Below are 13,162 nucleotides of genomic sequence, written 5' to 3' on the forward strand. Positions count from 1 at the left end.
CTCTAAACTTATTTTTCTTCATTGCCATTGCTAATATAAAAAGTATGTGTGGTACATATTACAATAGTGTGCTGATCTAGAGAATGACAGCCAAATCAAATGCTAATAATTGCAACAAATAATAGATATGATCCCTCTTTTTAATCTGTGTAATTAATATCTTTTTATTTAACAGCAGTGAAAAGATAGAGTCATCTGTGTCTTGGAGTGCCAAAGAGCCGGTGGATACTCATAAAAATCTAGATAACCTGTCATCCTCAAGAGCAAATAAAAAGCTACCAAGCAATTCTTTCAAAATAGGTAATATTATTCATTACGGTTTTTTTAATTATTTTGTGTCCTGTGAATTTTGTCAATCTTACTAACATGCTTATTCCCTATATTTCTTCTCAGGTATGGAAACCTAAAGAACAATTAGAAAACCCTTGAAACCCTTTATGTTTTTTCTTTGTTTGGTTGTTGTTTTTTTTTAACTTGTCTCTTCAGATAGTTTGTTGTTCTGTTTGTAACATTTTGTTAGTGTGTCTCCTTTTGAATTTTCTATCACCAGTTTAATTAATATTAAGAAACTTTTGAGGAGCTGCTAAAGCAGTGTGTGCAGTTAAAGCAATGCTTTTATGGCTGTATTACATTGGGTTTTGGAAGTAGGCTTTTGATTTCTTAGCTGTCTGTCTAAACAGAAGAATTTATTTAGAACTTTCTTTCCTTCTTACTTCATATGTATGAGAATATGCTTTGAACATGCTTACTTTAAATACACAAGAATAAGCATTCAGCTTATGATCCACTAATAAATTCTGCCTGCAGCTTTTCATCACAAGCTATTGGTAACAATCTACTAAATACTATGTAGGTATTAAATAAAAAATAGTGATTAGTTTAACTTTGATTTGTTTTAGTTGAGGCCCGATTCTGAAACTTTGTACTAGCTTTCAAGACAAGAAGATTACATAGTAAAATAGATTTTGTTCTTGTCCTCATCAAGCAGAAATATTGCAGTTTAAAATTAAATACTCTTTCAAGCTTCTTGCATAACCTGAAATAGTGCTATTGTGCGTGATAGCCTGTCTACTTTCCAGTTATTTCAGTTGGTTTTAATTAAGTATTGCTTGTCATCTCACTTACAACTTCTACCATCACAGCTAAACCCATGCTGTTAGTAATTTAAAATGGCATTTGCTGTTTGCTTTGGGAATCTGCTGAGAAGAAGGGTTACAATGGCATTACAAACAGTTGGTATAACAACAGGCAATCCAAATTATGTCACGAATGAGAGTAGAAAAAATGTATTTTTAAGAACACCATATTTTATTTGCGATAATTACATTTATTTTAATACAAAATTTGAAATGTAATACTGAGGGTTTTTTAGTTTATTATTTTCTGAAATTCTCTTTGCTTCAGTGATTTGATTTCTCAAAGCAACGTGTGTTACCTGATAAAGTTTTAAAACATTACCATGGAAGGGAGCTGCTGACGTGGCACTTGGCACCAGAATTTACTTAGCTGCTGAAGTGGTTAATCAGCTTTTGACAGCAGTAGCTGCTTCTACATATGCAAAGGGAATAGATCTTATTAATTTCAACTAGCTCAGTCCATTGTTTTAAACTGAGAAACCGGCTGAGAACTGGAAAAGTAGGAAAGATTTTCTCTCTCTCAAATACATATGACAGCTAATTAGGTTTGGGAAAAAAATATATTTAACAATCTACATGTTTTGAAGCGTGTGGGACCCTAGAATAATTTGTTCAGCCTCCTAGCTAGAAATCATACTCTTTTTTTGGTTTAGGAAGTAGAACTGCTTAAACTTCCAAGCAGATCCTGATATATTTTTTACCATAGCAATTAGGACATTCTATGTAGTTTTATCTAGCTAGTAGACAATATTTTGGCACCCCTTCATTGTGCCTTTTAAATGTATTTTTGTTGAAAATAGATAAAAGATGCCTTTTTAACTAAATAAGGATGAGAGCAACTATGCTAGTTATTTGATCACTGATTTTCATGAGTATCTTTAATTTTGTTTGGTGTTTGTATATTTTAATTTAGTCGCTTTTTTCTAATGAATAAAACTGATTTGCAGCTAAATGTGTGTTACTTTCTGCTAATCAAGAAAACACATTCATTTGAAGTTGTTGATTAAATTAGTTTCTTGGCCTGCCAATTTTAACAATTCTAAAGTTGATTTTGAACACTTTGATTTAAATTAATGTATACTACAAAATCCAAGTTCACTAGCAGCTTTATGAATATCGCAAATTTTCAGTGTTCTTGTCTCTCCTTTCTTCATTTTCTAGTTAGCAAACTAGATTTTTTTTAAGAAGAAAAACTGGAAAGTAAATCCAGTTCATATTCATACATGAGAATCAGGCAGGTTTTCATTCCCATTACCTAGCCAAGAGTTGGCAGTCAGAAGAGAATAACGTGAAATAAATTGCAATTTTTTGTCAAGTTAATTCTCTTTGTATGTTGTTTGTTATTAGGAATTGAGATAATAATGTTTTAGCATCCAGTTTGGAGAACTGACTATGGGTGAGAAAATAATAAAATTACATTCATTTAACAACAGCAACAACGAAAAAGAAACCCCCCAGTTCTTCCCATTTCTACCTGACGAACAAATCCTAACCTTGTCAGGATGTGTTTAAATACAGGGAGTTCATGTTTAGTTGATGGAGCAGGCATAGCATCATTTGTGTTTGTCAGCTTTGAAAGTTTCCTGTATGGCCTGAAAGTTTCAAAAGAACAGCAAAAAAAGTGGTTTGCAGTGAAACTTAATATCTTTGTTGGTTTTTTTCTTTTTTATTTCTTGTTTAAGTTCCTGTCCCACTCCTAGAACTAGCATTGCAGTAGAAGTAAGCGATGCTACTACTGCCCCAATCCAAAATTCTCCACAAAGAGATTCATGCTTGAAAAAGGTGAGTAGAAAAATAACATTATGGGATGGTGGTATCTTTGGAGTTTTAGCGTGGAGTCTGTGGCAAAGTCAACTTTCTTCTCCATCCTTCCATAATTATAACAGGAAAGCAGTTCCTACAGCATGCAAGTTATTTTAAAAAAATATTTGCAGAACTTCAGATGTAAGAGTTAAGCAAGATGCTTAGTCTCCTCTTTTATTTTCCCCAGTGTATAAAAGGGATAATGATTTCTTCTTCCTTCTCAGTCTACTTTTCTATACTCGGGTTGCAAGTTTTTTGGACCCGGTACTTTTTTAGTTGGCACTATCTGCTACTACATAAAAAAAGTAATTTAGAATATGTTGTTTATATAGCCAAACTGTGTGGTATAATGTTGAAATGAAATAGTTTGGGAATAAACATAAGCTTTCTTTTTTTTCTGCAAAAGAGTTTTTTAAAAAACTTTGTTCTTGTTCTAGGCTAAAAATATGTGCTCAAGTCAGCAGGATATGGAGTCAACATTGAAAGAGCTCATTTACACTGAATCTGATCTTATCATAACACCAATCATTGACAACCCAAAGGTATAACAAAATAAATAACAAGGCATGGAGTGATAGGATGAGGGGGAACGGTTTTAAACTGAAAGAGGGGAGATTGAGATTAGATATCAGGAAGAAATTCTTTACAGTGAGGGTAGTGAGACACTGGAACAGGTTGCCCAGAGAAGCTGTGGCTGCCCCCTCCCTGGAAGTGTTCAAGGCCAGGTTGGATGAGGCTTTGGGCAGCCTGGTCTAGTGGAAGGTGTCCCTGCCTGTGGCAGGGGGTTGGAACTAGATGATCTTTAAGGTCCCTTCCAACTGAAACTATTCTGTGATTCTATGGTAATATTTCTAATAAATATGAACTTATTTTCTCTCGAAAAGAGGACCTGAAGTTACAAGAAATGTCCATCCAATTTCTGTCATATGGATTCTAATGCGATAACAGTTGTGAGGAGTCTCTTGAGCAGAGACTGACACTTGTTTGACAGTAAAGGGGAGACCAAAACAAGAATCAGAGCTCTGCACTGCAATGACAATGTAATGTGCCTGCATGGACACGTGTAGTGTTGGTAGAAGGAGTGATAAGCAAGAACCCCTTTAGTCTTCCTTTTATTTCTGTGCCAAAAAAAAAGGAAATAATTTTAGCAACTTTACTTAGTAAGTGGCCGATGCAGAGAATGCAACATTTTTAATTGGAAGTGAGCATCTAGCTCATTAAGAATGTCTTACAGCTTTTAGTTGATGTATTGCTGTGGGGTTTCTACGAGACAATGGTCACGTACTGAACGAGTCATGTCCAAGGGGGTGGTAGTAGGTGGTGATGAACTGACCAATCATAACGACGAGCAAGGACCTTGGCTACTGAGACAAGCGAAATATGTAGAAGTCGAAACAAGATTGATACAAGAAGAATGTCATGACAGCATAGTATGGCCTGTTAGCATAAACCAATTAGAACTAATATAGAGGCGCGTGGACAAAGCATGCTCACCAATCATATTAGTACATGTAAGGTATGTTAACCAATTAGGATTAAGACGACACACACACAGAGCGTGCACGGTAGTGAAATAGTATAAATGTACCCTCAGATACGCGAATAAATGAGATTTGCTTAACGACCATATTGGTCTGCGTGCATTTACTCCGAGCCCTCTCGTGGATTGCGTCGTGGAACTCTGCTACGATAAGTGGCACCCGAACAGGGACCCACTCTTCCCCCGGACTAGGGGCCTTCGGCCGGAGACTGCGGAGAAGCAGCGGACAACGGCACGAAAGGAAAGGGACGAGAGGAAGCCAGCTGTAGAGTGCTGCCCCGGCACTGGATTTTCGCACCGGCAGGAACCGATGCGGTAAGCCCAAGATTTATCGCTAGCGGAGTTAAAACCTGGGTAGGGCTGCCCAGGCAGCTGGGGAGGAGATGGGGGCTACCCTGACTAAGACAGAAGAGGCAGTGGTGAAACTCCTCCAACATATTCTCTCTACGAGAGGAATTAAATACGATGAAGCTGTATTAAAGCAATTACTGCTCTGGGCAAAGGATAAAGGACTTTTTGAGACTTTTAATGATGTTTTTGAAGTGACCTTATGGGAGAAGATTGGTGCATCTCTCTGGGATGCGGTAGCTAGTGGTGATAAGGACGCAGTAAAATTGTCAACTACATGGAAATTAGTAAGTGAGGCGTTAAAAGAAATGAAAGCAGAGAGAGAAGTTACGCACACAGCTTTTATGGCTCTAGGACCGCAGGCATCTGCTACTGTGACTCCCTCGCCTGCTGCTACTCCCTCAGTGCCTGTTGCTACTTCGCCTGCTACTCCCTCGCTGTTTACGGGACAGATAGCTCCAAGGGCCCCAGTAGCAATGCCAGTTGCAGCTCCTTTACCGTCACGGGTACAGACAGCTCTGACACAAGCTGAGGAGCGAAAAGCAGGTCCAGACTCTGCAAATGATGACAAAGAGAATCCTCTCATTGAACTTTCTACGGATGAGGTTAAACAGGAGAGCAAGAAGGAGAATGAATTTGCTCTGTATCCACCTTTACCGGATTCGCCATTTCCAGAGACACCAAAGCCAGTAGTTCTGCAGTCGCATGGATTGAAAGAGAAAGGATCGTTACCACCTCAAAAGGCTGCAAAAGACGGACGTGAACTTGATATGGCAGAGCTTGGTAGACGATTGGAAGAATTAAAACAAGAATTGCAGCGCCGTCCAGCCAACACACCGGAACACGTGACTATATCTCCCCTAAACCCTCCTCCGTATTCGGGACAAGTATTAGGGCCACCCCGACCACCCCAACCTCCTTTACAACTACCTCAACAATCTCAACTACCTCAATTTCCTATTCCACCTTTAGATCAGGGATGGGGGGGTGGTCAGGGCGGTCTGCATCCTTCTGGTAATGTGGGAGAGGGAAGGCATCTGTTTGCGTGTACGGGGGAAGGGGGAGAAGGGAGGGGAGGAGTGCAATGGAAAGGGATCATTCGGGATGCGTTATTAGAAGGAGTTATATTTCCACAGGCATATCCTGTGCATGTAGGTGTGGGTCCTGAAGGAAAAAAATGTTTGGCAACCATTAGATTGGAAAATCATCAAAGAGGCGCGTCAGTCTATACAGTCGAATGGCTTGAGCTCTCAATATACACAGGCTTTGCTTAAACATATTTTTACAACTAACCTTCTTACGGCAAATGATATTCGGCAATTAGCGTCTATGTTGTTGTCTCCTTCTCAAATGTTGCATTTTCTTAGTGCCTGGACTAGTGTTTGTCATAAAATAGCTAATACACCTAGGGGTCGAGATGAACCTCTTTTTAATATTACAGCTCAAATGCTGTTAGGAGAAGGTCCTTTTGCTACTGTAAATTGGCAAGCGCAGTTTAATGTTGAGGCATTAGCAGCAGCTCAGGATGGAGCATTTCAAGCATTAATGTCGGTTCCTAGTGAAGGTGTTCAACAAGCGTGTACCAGAGTTTTTCAACAGATAGGAGAACCATATGGTAAATTTATAGATCGTCTGTATGCAGCTTTGCGAAGCACGCCTGATTTAGATGAAAGAACTAGAGACAAATTAATGGATGTTCTTGCTTATGATAATGCAAATGAGAAAACTAGAAAGGCATTGGCACGTTTACCGAGAGGTGCAGGTGTTGCAGCTATGCTGGAAGCAGTGGACAGAATGTTAGGTGTAGAACAGGCTCAGGTTATGGCTGCTGTAGTTGGAGCAACAGTGAAACCTTTGTTGGGAGCAGGAGCAAGGGCTAAGGAAAAATGCTTTAAATGTGGAAAGATGGGACATTTGAAAAGAGATTGCAGACAGGGATCTGGAAAGTGGTGTGCTAATTGCAAAAGGTCAAATCACAATACAACAGAGTGTAGACGAGTTCAGGGAAACTTCCAGCCGAGCGCGCCGCGCCCGCGCGCGCAGACAGCAAGTCAGGGTGCTTGGACCGCCACTCCGCGGCTACAAGAGGAAGTGCCGGAGTGGATGTGGAAACAAAATTAGACATATACTTAACAGACAAACAAGTAACTGTGGTGGAAACTAACATGAAAGGACCTTTAGGACATGGTTTAAGTGCGTTACTTCTTGGACGATCATCTATTTCTAAACAAGGAATAATTGTACTGCCAGGGGTTATTGATGCAGATTATACAGGGCAAATATGTGCTATGGTATACACCTTATCCCCGCCTGTATTTATTCCAAAGGGTCAAAAGATTGCTCAGTTAGTTCCCTTTAAGGGCTGTGTTCCGAACGCGGAAGACAAAGACAGGGGGGAGGGTTGTTTCGGATCAACTGGACAGGCATTGGTTAATCTTGCTATTGACATCACGAGAAACCAACCGCGTGAAAGAGTAACATTAAGGAATCAGCACGGGGAAAGACAGATCTCTATGCTAATTGATACAGGAGCTGATGTTACAATTATTGCACAACAGCACTGGCCACACACTTGGGCTGTGCAAGCGGCTCCAGTAGCAATAGCTGGAGTTGGGGGTTGTACTTTACCAATGATGAGTCAGCAACCGGTACAGCTACAATTTACAGATGGAGTCTGTGTGAATGTTAGACCCTATGTTATGAGGGTGCCAGTATCTCTTGTGGGACGAGATGTGTTAACACAATTGGGTGCAAAATTGGTAACGCCTTTTTAGGAGCGGTCACTGAAAAAGGGCCTGTCCTACCTTTAAAATGGAAAATGGAAACACCAGTATGGGTGGATCAGTGGCCGCTTAGATCAGACAGGCTGGAACAGATTGAACTGTTAGTCCAAGAACAGCTAGAAGCAGGACATATCAGACCATCTACAAGTCCTTACAATACTCCAATTTTCACTATTCCAAAAAAATCAGGCAAATGGCGATTGCTTCATGATTTGCGGGCCATAAATGATATTATGGAAGAAATGGGAGCATTACAGCCTGGACTACCTACTCCTACCATGATTCCAGAAGGTTGGCAAATTTTAGTAATTGATTTAAAAGATTGTTTTTTCACAATATTTTTACATGAAAATGATTGTGCCAAATTTGCATTCACAGTTCCTAGTATTAACAAGCAGGAACCTGCTAAAAGGTATGAATGGGTAGTCTTACCTCAAGGTATGAAAAATTCTCCTACATTGTGTCAATTATATGTTGCATGGGCTTTACAACCTTTTCGTCAAAAGTTTCCTAATCTTTTGATTTATCATTATATGGATGATATTTTGATTGCTGGTCAGGATTTGAAGGTGGAATTTGTGTTACCTGTGTTAGAAAAAATGCTAGAACAACGGGGACTGAAAATTGCCCCTGAAAAAATACAAAGATCAGAGCCTTGGAAATACCTAGGCTGGGAGGTAACTAAGCAAACAATACGACCTCAAAAAATCACTCTAAAAGTGGATGTATCAACATTGGCTGATGCTCAGAAATTGTTAGGAGAATTGCAGTGGGTTCGTAATACTTGTGGCATTACAAATGATGATATAGCACCATTAATGCCATTGCTTGGACAAAACCCTGATGTCACTGTGAGCCGTACTCTCACAGCAGATCAACAAGCAGCTATAGACAAAATTGCACACAAGGTGGCAACACAGGACGTGGCTCGCATTACTGAAAATGAGCCACTCGCAGCAATTATAGCAAACACATCACTGGAAAACAAACATTTGAAAGCTTTAATAGTTCAATTAAATCCAATTGTTAAAATCATAGAATGGGTTTTTCCACCTTTTCATCCTAGGACAACAATCTGTACCAGAGTGGAAGCAATAGCACAACTGATTGTTAAAGTGCGTAAAAGAATTACAGAAATTAATGGCCTGGATCCAGATTCTATCTATGTACCTATCAAGAAGGAATATCTACAGTGGTTAACAAATCAGTCAACTATTTTTCAAATGGCTTTACAGGACTTTACTGGACAATTGTTGGTCCATTTACCAAAAGATAAAAAGCTACAGTTTATTTACAAACAGGATTGGGAAGAACAACCTATCAGATCAGAGATACCTGTGACTGGACTAACTGTTTTTACTGATGCAGGAAAACGGTCACACTCGGCAGTTATTACCTGGCTCGTTCAAAAACAAAAAGGGGGATTTGTGGGGTTTCTACGAGACAATGGTCACGTACTGAACGAGCCATGTCCAAGGGGGTGGTAGTAGGTGGTGATGAACTGACCAATCATAACGACGAGCAAGGACCTTGGCTACTGAGACAAGCGAAATATGTAGAAGTCGAAACAAGATTGATACAAGAAGAATGTCATGACAGCATAGTATGGCCTGTTAGCATAAACCAATTAGAACTAATATAGAGGCGCGTGGACAAAGCATGCTCACCAATCATATTAGTACATGTAAGGTATGTTAACCAATTAGGATTAAGACGACACACACACAGAGCGTGCACGGTAGTGAAATAGTATAAATGTACCCTCAGATACGCGAATAAATGAGATTTGCTTAACGACCATATTGGTCTGCGTGCATTTACTCCGAGCCCTCTCGTGGATTGCGTCGTGGAACTCTGCTACGATATATTGCTTTATTATAACAATTTTTTTTTGTTTGTTTTAATTCAATTCCTAACACTCTCAAAAATTAAAAATCTTATACAGCTAGATAGAGTAACTACCCAACAATACTGTTTTAATGTGTTTGGGGTGAGGGACGTTGTTGCCAGTGGAGAATTTCAAAGGTAATGATGCATTTGAATGCCACCTCTGTAAATGCTCAGTTCTATCTCAGGACTCTGACACAAAGCCTTAGCCCTTCACTGCTTCTCTTCTTACTGCAAATATAAGAGATAAGATTAGGGGTAAGTGTACGTATTAATGTGCACGTGGAGACTAATCTCCTTATCATGCAATGCTAGATCAGAATTAATGCAAAACAGCCTGCTAAATTCCAGGGACATGTAGTCAGAGTTATTGCATACTTGGCAGTCTTCACACTAAAGGATGATACTGACACCTGGTGAAGCTGAAGAGCTTGCAATTTAATCTCCTGGAAAGGGATTTACTAGATGCTGGCAGAATTTTAAAAGCTGAAATGTCGGCTTATATTGTAAAATTTCCCTGTGTTCTGCAGCTTTGTGGAATTGAAGACCTTTTTTAGAAAATAACTCTCTAGTTACACCGAGGCTTCATCTGTCAAAGGCTAAATTCCAGAATACAGTTACCTTGTTTGTAGGCTTTAGTTACTGAAAATCACACTCAAATGCTCAGTCCCTGGCAGTCATCCGACTTCAGGATGTACCAGAAAATGATGTGTTGTGGCAAAAACCCGCCATACCTTATGAATGAGTAGTTGGTGAGAATATTACATATTCTAGAATGATCTAGTGTGTATATATGTGTTTACTGTATGACAATGAATTGCTAAGACATTTCATGAGGTCTCAGCTGCGTATTCCTTTCTGTAGCTTTTGAAACCCAAATGCAAATATTTTTCCACTTACAAGCAAGATAAAAATGTAAACTGAAAAAATCCTATCATTTTGTATTCCCATTTAAAAAAAATCACTTCAATGGACGTTCTAACAATGTAATTATATTAAAACCACGGAGTTAAATCTCAAATATCTGCGTGGAAGAAATACATACCAGAAAACAATGGGAAATGCCTCAGTAATGAGCAGTGGTTTGTACACCCATCCTGTACAATTTGTGCATATTTGTGTTTTCTTGTTCAGCTACTTAGAGATTTCTGGAAATGTATTAAAGCTAGTTGTTATGTTTGTTTATTTTTCCAGATAATGAAGCAGGTGCCAGTTAGATTTGACTTGAAAACTTTACATATACCAACATATTCAGGTATGGTTCTGTTACAGGAATCATGTCCCAAAAGATAGTGTGGAGTTGTTTGGGATTTTTTTTTTGTTGCTGTTGTTTTTAATGTCTCAAAAGGCTGCTGTTATTTCTGAAAACAAAAGGCTACTCATTGTCATGAGTAACGTTTCTTCCCCTGGAAAATTTCCTATAGTCTGTTTAAGGAAATAGTATTACACTTTACTGTGCTTGAAGAGGGATGTCAGTCAGATATGGAGTCCTTCTAGGATTCACACAGGACCTCTTCCTAGACACAGAAGTTCCTTTTTTCTTTCTATAAAGTATGTATTTTGGAGAGTTAATTTGTTGAAGAAATTTTATAGTTGGAAGGAACACAATGTCCCCCAGTCTCCCAATCACGACTGTAACAGCAGAAAATATTTTTTATTTGGCTAACATCCTAGGCAAAAATGATCAGATTTAAGTGCTTAAGGGGGTGGTATTTTATTTCATATTGCATTTAAGTAGCTAAATTATCACACTGATGTTCTGATATGTTTAACTGTTGTTGTCTGTATTCATTTAATATGGGACTGTTCTTTGCTGTTTAACACTTTCAGGATTGTAGCTTTTTTCTGGACAACTTTCTGATTGTTTTTGAAGGTACTAAATTGGATGCTGCTTGTCAATAATGATTAAAGACAGTATGGAAAAATGAAGATAAATACCTGAAAACCCAAACTCTTTTCACCTTTACTAATGTAAATTATAATTGCCTTCATTAGTACGTATTGTTACGTAAGTGTAAAATTGGAGTAAAAGACGGAAGGCGTGCTCTTAAATATTCTGTGCTGGAACATATCAGGGTGGCAAATAAGTTATTTATTAATAACTAACCAAAACTGAGGGAATGTATGGCTGCTAGAGTGAAGTTATCCATTGAGACTGATAAGGAAGTTCTTGAAAATTCTCTCTTCATGTACAGTGGTCAGTGAATTGAACCACAGGATTTATGTTAATTGTCCTAATGACTTGACTTCTTTGTGTTCCTCCTGAAGTCATCTATGTTCTGATACTACTGAGGCTTAACTAGATGGATACCTGCCTGTAGGAATAACTAAACACATTTTCGATTTATTGATACTGAGGAGATTTCACTGACTTTCATTAGGTTTTGCCTCAAATTTACTCTAATGAAACTGCACTTTCTTATTAAGAATTAGTAACGATTAAGGACAGCTACTACCTTTCCTAAATATAATGCCAATAAACGTTTACTTAAATGAAGTCCAAGGACTTAGCAGGGTTGCACTTTCAGAAATGTTTTGAAGCTTTTATTGCTACATTTTTATGCTTTGTTTTTCTTCTTTTTTAATTTCTATAATCTTCAGACATGAATTATAACATGTTTGTTTAATATTTTAAGTATTAAAATTGTAATTAGATCAAAACTTTGGAACTTATCTGTTCATGTTGATGTTACTTTCTAGTATGTTAAAGCAACATCAAAGATCCATTATCTTTTACTTGTTTGCTTCTTATGGTTAGCTGAGAAGTGATCATCTATGACAGACATGGACTGGAATGACTTCTTGCAACGAATATGTTCCCTGCTTGACTGTACTGAGAAGAATACAGGAGCAGCACGTTCTAAACTGAACTTATTGGACTATCTGTGTACTGTGGCTGTCCACAAGGAAGTTGCAAGCAGGCTAATTAGCTCTCAGCTGGTAAATAATAAATCTTTGAAGAAATCAGCATGGTTTACATACTTGCCATTGTAACAAAAATGAGGTCTTTTAGTTATATTTCAAGAAATCATTGCTGTACGGACAAAAATAATATGGCAAATTAAGTACACGATAACGAAAAAAATTACTAAATTCCACGTCAGAGATTTTTAAAAGAGCTGAGGGAAACTAATTCTTTCTCTTAGATTTCAGATATGTTTACATATAGATTTGTTGTATTAATAAAAAGATTGGGGTAAAACCTAATCTTGATGGAGAGTGTGAAATAACGTATGATGAAATGTTAGTCTTCGTAAATCATTAAGTGACCTAGAAGACTGAAAAAAGTCCATGTTTGAATTGTTAAATCAATTTTATTTGGCCCTACGTCTGTGAAGAATAGCAAGAAAATCTTTCTAAAGAACATACAGTAAAACTTTCATTAAACTCCACTTCAGAGTGAGCATGCTCTCTCAGGAGTCTCATTTCAGTATATACCTAAATGGTGGTTTCACCTTTCAAGAACTGTTTTCTACCAGACAAACAATTTTGCTCGTATCCTCTGTAGCGGTTTAACATGTTTCTCAGTATTGCATGTGCAGGAGAGAAATACTTATTCTTCCCATTATATAAAAGCGTCACAGAGGCTATTCTGAGGTGTGCGCTTTTCAGTTTATTTAATAAAAAGTAAACCGCTGCCTTCTCCTGCGTTTATACTGATGCAC

The 13,162-nt window shown here is 38.2% G+C and overlaps 1 long non-coding RNA gene across 2 annotated transcripts; it reads left to right on the forward strand.

Moving 5' to 3' along the window:
* Positions 1–204: 204 nt before the first annotated feature.
* LOC137677461 (uncharacterized) lies at positions 205–12,412 on the forward strand. 2 transcript variants are annotated; one of them, XR_011050279.1, is made up of 4 exons: positions 205–300; positions 2,819–2,918; positions 10,692–10,752; positions 12,256–12,412. It is a non-coding gene; the product is annotated as an uncharacterized lncRNA (long non-coding RNA). The 2 variants fall into 2 exon arrangements; XR_011050278.1 differs by lacking the exons at positions 10,692–10,752; positions 12,256–12,412 and adding an exon at positions 3,377–3,454.
* The last annotated feature ends 750 nt before the right edge of the window (positions 12,413–13,162 follow it).

The sequence above is a fragment of the Nyctibius grandis genome, unplaced genomic scaffold, assembly GCF_013368605.1.
Source record: "Nyctibius grandis isolate bNycGra1 unplaced genomic scaffold, bNycGra1.pri scaffold_68_arrow_ctg1_2, whole genome shotgun sequence".
Lineage (NCBI taxonomy): Eukaryota > Metazoa > Chordata > Aves > Nyctibiiformes > Nyctibiidae > Nyctibius > Nyctibius grandis.